Genomic DNA, 8684 nt, shown 5'->3' with positions numbered 1-8684 from the left:
ACCGATTTAGTGACCGCGGTATAATAACGTTATAACTAATCAGTTGCTAAATCGGTCGCTAATTTAAAATATTTACTGAATTACTCTACCCTCACTAACCCTATCTCACCCTCACAATCACCATTATCACCTTCTCAAACAGTTACTGAGCTACACTTCTCCCCCTCAAACAGTCGTCGTCTTTTCCAATCTCGATGCCGTCGCCATTGTCTTGTAGACTCGCAGCCGTCATCGTCGTCTTCTTCAGCTTCAGCGCCGTCGTCGTTGTCTTCTGGACTCAACATCTCACGGTGCTTTCTCTCGCTTCTACAGCGACAAAGATAGGGTTCTCAGCGAAGAGGATCAGGCCAAAGAGAACGTCTATGTCAAGGTATCTATCCCCTTCCCTTTCATTTTCTCCTTCTCCTTCTTCGAAGTCCGATTCCAATGATTTTTTGTGTGTGCAGAAACGAGAGAGAGAGGTCGGAGAAACAGAAGTAGCAAGCTGAGAAGGAAAAGGCAAAGATGGACAAAAAGTGCTTCTAACAAGGTATTTGATTTTTATTCTTGTCATCAGTGTTTTGGGGTTTCAATTTCGCTACTCTAATGTCTAAACATCAACCCTATGTTTTTACGATTGGATAAATTTTTTCTCACTGAATTCGTAATTTAGGGTTTAAATCTATTATTTAAGACATTGGGCTCTGAAAAACGTTTTAGATCTTAGAATTAAATCAAGCATTGTATGGTTTGCATTCCAATTCGTGAATCTTCGGTCGAAAAGTTCAATGACCGTTAGTATATCAGATTCAACACTCCAATCTCTTTATTCTTTTCAAATGTTTTCCTAATTTTCCTCGTTCTTCTTCAGTTTGAAGACTTTGCAAATCATAATGCATTCGATCTGCTTGCAAAATACAGTTTATCTCGTCTTGTTTTCAATGATGATATTCAAGTAGTAAATGTTAATGCAATTGCTTATTCTAAGTTGAGGTTACTAATGACTAATCTTCTTTGATTTATTTTCAGGGTACAGCATTTGTAGTATTAGCAAGATTGCTTGCTTCCTCAAAATTAGTTAAGGGAACCTTAGCTGACCATACCTTCTTACTTTTGGGTGCTGGAGAGGTTAGTGTCTTGGAAAAATTTGTTTCATTATTTCTATCTTTCACAAAGTCATGTTACTATTTCAAAAGGAAAAAAAAAAGATTTAGTATGTATTATTAACAGTGACAAAATCTTTTATACCTTCCCTTGAGGCTCTATTCATTTTACCTTAGAAATATATAATTTTATGAGAATGCATGAATATACAATGTCTATGAAATAAAATGAAATTATATCAATGATCATTTCTTACTTTAATCTTTTTGTTGATGAAGGCTGGAACTGTTATTTAAACATATGGATATATTTCTGAACACTATCTTATTGGATAGACAAAAGCTTCAATGGAAGAAACCTGCAAGAAGATTTGGCTTGTCGACTCTATTCCCTAATCGAAATTCTGATCCATTCTATTAGGGCTTTTTCACCATATCTATTTTAAAATCTTCTCCAACCACAGAAATCTGCTAATTAGATTTTCTCACTAGAAGAACACACGAGCCTGCAAAAATGGCTTACGATAGTTTTTCTAGTTCTTTTTTCTTCTGCAAAACCGAGTTATTATGAAGCTTACATTTGTAATATATCTCTTTGTTAGTTAGCTCTATATTTATCTAGAAGTTAGTTTAGTTAGTGGCAAGAATAGAAGATTGAGATCTCTCTGCACATAGCAGAATCTTAAAGGTTTTTCTCTGTTTTCTATTCTCTCCTCACACATCAGCTCTGTTTTAATTTAGTAATTTATGTATTTGGTATTTAGTGATTTTGTGTCTTGCATCCCATTTTTTAATAACAGAGATTGCTACCTGTAATAGATGAGTTGAAGCATTGTGACTTGAATTTAAACTCCTTGGGAACAAATTGAACAATTAGAGATAAATCCTAGTTGTAATAGTTGTAATATTATTCTACTCTCTTGCTCCTTGGGCCTGTTGCTTCTTTGCTCTGCTCTCTCTTGTTTGTGGTTTTGCTAGGAGAAACCTTGAAGGCATGCTTATAATTTTATGGTTCTAGTGCAACTTTTTATCAGAACTCTTCTGATTTTTAATTCTGTCCTTTTGGAAAGCTTTAATTTCAGAATCTTAGATGTTTCTTTGCTTCGTCAGGGGTCTAGTGCCCTTCTAGAAGTATCAACTATGGTATAATTTTGGTTCCTCTCTATTTTGTTTAGCTGCTAATCTCTTATTATTTAAATGTCACCATTTTGATTCCTACAGTTAGTAAAACTATGTCAAATTATTGAGTCACCAATGGTATTTTTCTTGTACATACTACATGGAAGCCACAACATCACTTTCCTTCTTTGACCTCCTCTTCCTTTTTCCCAGATCTCCAACTCTTTCCTCCTCCTTGATCTTAGCTATACTCTTCAACCAACTTTTTCATTCTACTATTGCCGCCTTCTTTCCTCAGTTGAATCACAAGGTAAGCCTAATGGCACTGCATTCACATTATGGATCAGCAGCAATGTGGGTTAATAAAGGTCGATCCTCCATGCTGCATAATGCCTGCTGAATGTTGGACCATCTTTACTGGTTATCACAACTATTATGAATTCTTCCCTCATCCTATATGACTTGGCATGACTTGTCTATTTTAGGGATCCATTAGCATACGAATTAGTTTTCATTAGTAAGTGTTACTCATTACTTGATTAGTATAAATAGATAAGATAGGGTAGAGGGAAGAGTATCTAGTCATTTGAGTAATTGGGAATGTTGGGAGAGTTGAGAAGTCTCTTGAATATCCTTACTATAATTCTAACTAATCAATAAAACAATGCATTTTGATTCCAGTAATAACAGTCAATCTGTGATATGTTACATTCTTTGTCATAACATATTTCTCATAATGGTTTTACAGGTTCCTATTGTTGTAATACTGAGCATCATCTTGGTTGGAGCTACTTTAGGTGATAGAATTGTTAGAAAATTTTATTTTTCCGAAACAAGATGGTACTAAGCATGCTCGGGTCGCTAAGTTTGTAATATTGAAATGGGGAATGCGCATCATAGGATCCGCCTTCATTTTTCAGGTTTGCATTTATGTAATTATAGTTAGAGAACATGAACTACGCTATGGTCGTTATCCAAAACTCACCCTGTCGTATATGACAAATTTTTCTATGTCAATATATCACCTTGTGTAATTTCTTGTTGATGCATGACAAGATGAACAAATTTTCTCCACAGAAAGTATGTAACATGCTAATGTTTGTTAGTCATTTCACTGGAATTAATAGCCTAATTTTTTTTGTCTAGCATCTCTATGAAACTTAGTCACTTAAAAATATTACCAAGCTGTACCACTTTTTGGGAAAATTTTTTAACCTTTTATTATCTATTTATTGGTTAAACCATTGGCTGTCTATTGACTTTCAATTTATTTTTATATTGTTTTCAAATATTTAATATACTTTTCATTATTTTAATAATATTTTAGAATATTAGTTTTACTATTATGTTAATATATATTGTTATATTGTTTAACCTAATAGGTAAATGTTCATCAAGAGAGTGGCTTGCACTTAATTTTATTTTCTCCTTTTGTCTTTTATTATTTTACCTATTTTTTATTGGAGCAGTTCCTAGTGAAATGGGCTTCACCCAGGCTTCAGCCCAATTGAGGTGCAGCATTGGCAACCTCATAGGCCACTTATGTATTGTATGAAATTAAAAAAGAAAAATTAAGGTCAAAGGTAAATATAATTGAATACATTTAGTCATAGGATTAGTGTTTCTTAGCACACTTTTGATTTAAGTCCAATCACTATATATTAGTATGGAAAGTATGAATTCACTAAATTGTAAAACTCTCGCATTCAATATGCTTATCAATATTATAAAAAACAAGAGAGAATTAACATCAACCACCAATGGAAGCAAACAAGAAGCATGAATGAAATATGAAAAGCCACAAATATATTATTTTAAAAAATAAAGTAGTCTTGGCAAAGTGTCCTGTTAAGAAAAATCAAATAAAAAAGAAGAGCAGCAGAAAAAGAAAAACCTATTAACTCTGAGGCAAGCTATGACACCAGAATTCTCAATCTAGAATATTTTTTTGTCAAGTGAAGATGCTGAAACTGAAAGATGAACCGAGACTGAGGTGCTCTGCATAAAACTCTACCACATACAGAAGATACATGACATAAAGAAGAAGATAAAGAGTGCAATAATTGGCAAAGTATTGCAGTGGCCATGGTAAGATAAAAGATTTGCAAGAAAATTATCTAAGAAGGGTCACATTATAACTTGGACTCAAGAGGTAAAATCTTATTTTCCCTATTGCATTTTTTTTCTTATTGTTTATTAATAATAGTTCTTTGTATACTTATGAATCCATTTGCATTTGAATATTGTCTTATGCTTGGTTAAGTGAGTTTTAGAAAGATGATATAGAAAGATGATATACAGAGAGCGTAGATTGGTATCCATAGAACTGAAAAGTATTTATTCTTCTTCTCCTGGGTTTAACTAGTGAATTTATAAAAGGGGTAGAAGAAATTATTTCCTTTGCTGAGAGATTTTCATGCTAGCTAAAATTTTTCATGTGTGCTGAATTTGTTGTTAATTTACAGCCGAACTATATCAACTTTATTCTGAATATTTCATTCATTCTTGCAGCTGTTGATTCATTAGACAGAATGAGGGAGGAAAGTAAAAAAATATACCAATTTTTGTCGTGGTGCTCTTGAAAGAGGCTCGAGTTAGTTATACCAGAGTGTACAAGTTGAGATAGAGACAATTGCTTGGTCTAAGTAGATATTGAATAGAGCATGATTATGTTGTTCATGAATTATTTTTACCATATTTTAGTCTAGATTGTGGATCATAAATCTGATGTATTTTGAAAAATTTAATATTTTAAATTCTATATTTCTATGTAGACATTGTGAATGCTTTAGTATTTATTTGAAAAATTAATCTATGGTCGATTCTTTTTATATTTTGTGGAAATATAATTGTTTATGAAAATTAAGTTTTAATAGTGGTAAATGTGAAATTAGTAAAAATCTATAATTATAAAATTAGGAACAACGACCGATTTAGTGACTGATTTAGATGTTTAGTTTAGGAATTAGCGACCGATTTTAGATTTTCAAATGAGGCATTGGCGACCGATTTCATGGCGACCGTTTTAGCGACCGAAAAGTTAGTCGCCATTTAGCGACCAACTTACTCAGCGACCGATTTAGCGACAGAAAATTTGGTCACCATTTAGGGACCGATACTCTTTGGTGAAGATTCAAAAATCGGTCGCTAATGGTTAACAACTAAAGTTGGTCGCTATTTTTTAATTAGCGATCAAAGTTTTAGCGATTACCAAAACCAGTCGCTATTCCAATAATTTTTTGTAGTGAATGATTATCATTTTGCTTAGATTGAATTTTTCATTTTTATTATTGTTATGGACTATTATTGCTCACCCTAATATACATCTGACTTTTACACGCTAAACCTTCTAATGTTTCTATATGTTCGATACTTTCTTAATATAAAAATTAAAAGGTATTCCATCGTCAGTTTTTTATTTCTTTGCATTTTTTGTTTATTTATTTTCACAGACAATCTATTTCATTCTTAAAAGAGCAAGGTCTACACAAAATATTATAATGTAAGTCATGAAAAAATTAATTATTTTTTATTTCTTTTTTATTACTGAGATTTATGTTTCAACCCTAATTTTGGATTCAATCTTTTTATATTAGCCATTGTAATTAATTGAATATCTATCATCATGGCTACTCTTTTTCATGTGTTCAATGAAAAAAAGATTTAGAAGAGAGAGATTTGTTTATTAATACTTTTAAAAGTTATATGATCCATTATAATAAGTTAATTACACATTAATTATATTTTTATTAATTAATTATATTAAAATATTAAGATTATGATGGATTATTATTATTTTATTATTTTTTATTTTTTATAATTAATTTTCGTATTAGTTTTTTTATTATTATTTTTTATCCACTTGGTCACGTATAATATTATGAAGCAATAATATATTATATCATATAAGCAAATGTTATTCAAAATGGTCTCAAGCTTATGTCACGAAAAATAAAGGACACGAGCATAGCTAGGAGACAGGAGACTGTTAATCATTCTCCAACTTGTTACCTTGGAGACCAAATAATTGTAAAGACTAGAGTAGTAGTATTTGTATGCTGCAATAACTAATAAAGGAAAAAAGAAATTAAATCAAACTTGGAAAGGAGTTGCAAAGGCATGATTGCATGTGATTTTTCATAAAACGTCACAAGATAAAACATAAAAAACAATTTGTCTGAAATACAATACAAAATAATTTTAAAGTTATTTTATTTGATATTTTTTAATGGTTTAATTATTCTGTTAATTCTTATAATTTTATTAAATTTGTAATTAGGTTTTTATTTTTTTTATTAACTAAGTTTCAGAAATTTCAATGTAACCAACTAATACAAAACGCACCGTTTATTAAAAGAAGGTTTAATAACTTTATTGGTCCCTATAGTTTCACCAAACTTACAATTAGATTTTTACACCTTTTTCTTTTCAATTGAGTCCTTAAACTGCTTTTAGTTTTGTAATTAGGTTATTGTCAATGTAAAAAATATTAGAGTTAACAGAATATTTTTCTATAAATTAAAAGTACCCACAATTAAAAATCTAATTAGATATTTGATCATATATTTTTTAGAAGTAATATTCCGTTAATTTTAATGTTTTTAAGATGAAAGAACCTAATTACAAAATTAAAAACAATATAGAAATCCAATTGAAAAGAAAAAAAATAAAAACCTAATTGTAAATTTAATAAAATTATAAAAAACAATTTCTATCGGATCGGATTGGATATGATATCCGCACTTTTTAGTGCCGGATCCGATCCGATCCGCACATTTGCGGATCGGATCAGATCGGATATCGGATATATCCGCATAATTAAACCTTCTCTTTTTAATCATATTTCTATGTAAAAGGATTCGATAAAAATATTTTTTCATACTTTTAAATTTATTTATTCCTAAAATATTTTTAATCAAACTCTCTCTAAATAACAAAAATAAAATAATACAATACGGATCGGATCGTATCCGCAATTTTCGGATCGGATGCGGATATTTACCGCGGATCTGCGGATACGATCCGATCCATGAACACCCCTATAGCTAATTTCACTTTTTCTCTCGTTCACGGTTAAAAAAATTACTGCACAAAGCCTTATCACTCTTACTCTTTCTATAGCCGCAACTGCTAAGGACGACGCACCATCCGCGCCACTGCACGTAGCACCGACCAACCTTCCGCCACCGGCCGCCACAACTCAGCCTCCCGAGTTCAACGCACACTTGTTTGGAAGCGGAAGAAGGACGCGGACACACCACTGCGACGCCGTCACCGATCAGTGACCGAGACTAACCATTGTGCGATCCAACATAGCCGTCTTCCATACCATTGACTGCCACAGATAATCCACCACGAAGCCGCTGACCATCGCAGATCGATCATCCACCGCAAAGGCACAATGCCGCACTCAGTCAAAAGCGGAAGAAGGTCATACATCTGCCAAAGAGGTCGTACATCACAACACCGAGGAGACCGTCACACGTCTATTGCTATTTTCCCGCCGAGGGTCGCGATGCACATCACGCCAAGGAGGTCGCACATCGCGTCTCCGAGGAGGTCGCACATCGCGTCTTCGAGGAGACCGCCACACGTTTGCTGTTGTTGGCCGGCCCACCAAGGGTCGCGATGGAACGACCAGCTAAGAAGAAGGACGCCATGCTTTAGCTGAATTGCTCTTCTTGGTTTTGGACGATCCTTTTTATAAGTTTTGGATGCTTTTTATTCTAAGTTTCGGATTCTTTTTATGTTTTTGATATTTTTTTTTTTGGGTTTTGGATTATTTTTGTAATAGTTTTAGATTTTTTTGCTTAGTTTTTAGATGCTCTTTTTCCAATTTTTTTGGATGTTTTGTTTTGTTAGGTTTTTAAATTTTTAAAATGATTTTGGATATATCGTTTTTATTAAGTATTGGATGTTTCTTTTTGTTATATTTCGTATGTTTTTTTTATTTTAAAATTTTTAAAATGGTTACAATGATTTTAGATGTTTGTTATTATTTAGTTTTGGATTTTTTTTAAAGATTTTGGATGGTTTTTCATTAGGATTTGGATATTTCTTGTGATAATAATAAATTAACATTATCTCTAAAAAAATTAAAAAATTTTTTTGGATATCTCGTTTTTACTAGGTTTTGGATGTTTCTTTTTGTTACGTCTTGAATGTTCTTCTTATTAAGAATTTTTAAAATAATTTTACAATGATTTTTTATGTTTGTTATTATTTAGTTTTAGATTTTTTTTTAGATTTTGAATTTTTTTCATTAGGTTTTGGATGTTTGATGTTTCTCATGATAATTTAAATTGATGTTTCCTCCCAAAAATATTTGTTAGTTGACTGCAATTGACTGTAGCTTTGTTAGTTATTTAGCGAAATTGATTCTAGAAATACATTTTTCTCCGAGATGCCTAAAAGTTTTTATTTTTAAAAAATTAAACATCTACTATGTTTCCATAACAATATAAAAGAATGGTAAAATATATA

General features: G+C 31.7%; 1 long non-coding RNA gene across 8 annotated transcripts; it reads left to right on the top strand.

The window, feature by feature from the left end:
* On the top strand, positions 1 to 4962 carry LOC107637338. 8 transcript variants are annotated; one of them, XR_002348478.1, is made up of 7 exons: positions 7 to 370; positions 447 to 529; positions 1009 to 1107; positions 1362 to 2511; positions 2950 to 3121; positions 3671 to 4353; positions 4713 to 4962. It is a non-coding gene; the product is annotated as an uncharacterized LOC107637338 (long non-coding RNA). The 8 variants fall into 8 exon arrangements; XR_002348481.1 differs by having other exon boundaries at positions 1362 to 3121; positions 3671 to 3784; positions 4163 to 4353; XR_002348483.1 differs by having other exon boundaries at positions 69 to 370; positions 1362 to 1770.

The sequence above is a fragment of the Arachis ipaensis genome, chromosome B01 (genome assembly GCF_000816755.2).
Source record: "Arachis ipaensis cultivar K30076 chromosome B01, Araip1.1, whole genome shotgun sequence".
NCBI classification, from domain to species: Eukaryota; Viridiplantae; Streptophyta; class Magnoliopsida; order Fabales; family Fabaceae; genus Arachis; species Arachis ipaensis.
Note: the sequence above shows the minus strand (reverse complement) of the source record. Positions and strands in the feature narration are given on the sequence as shown.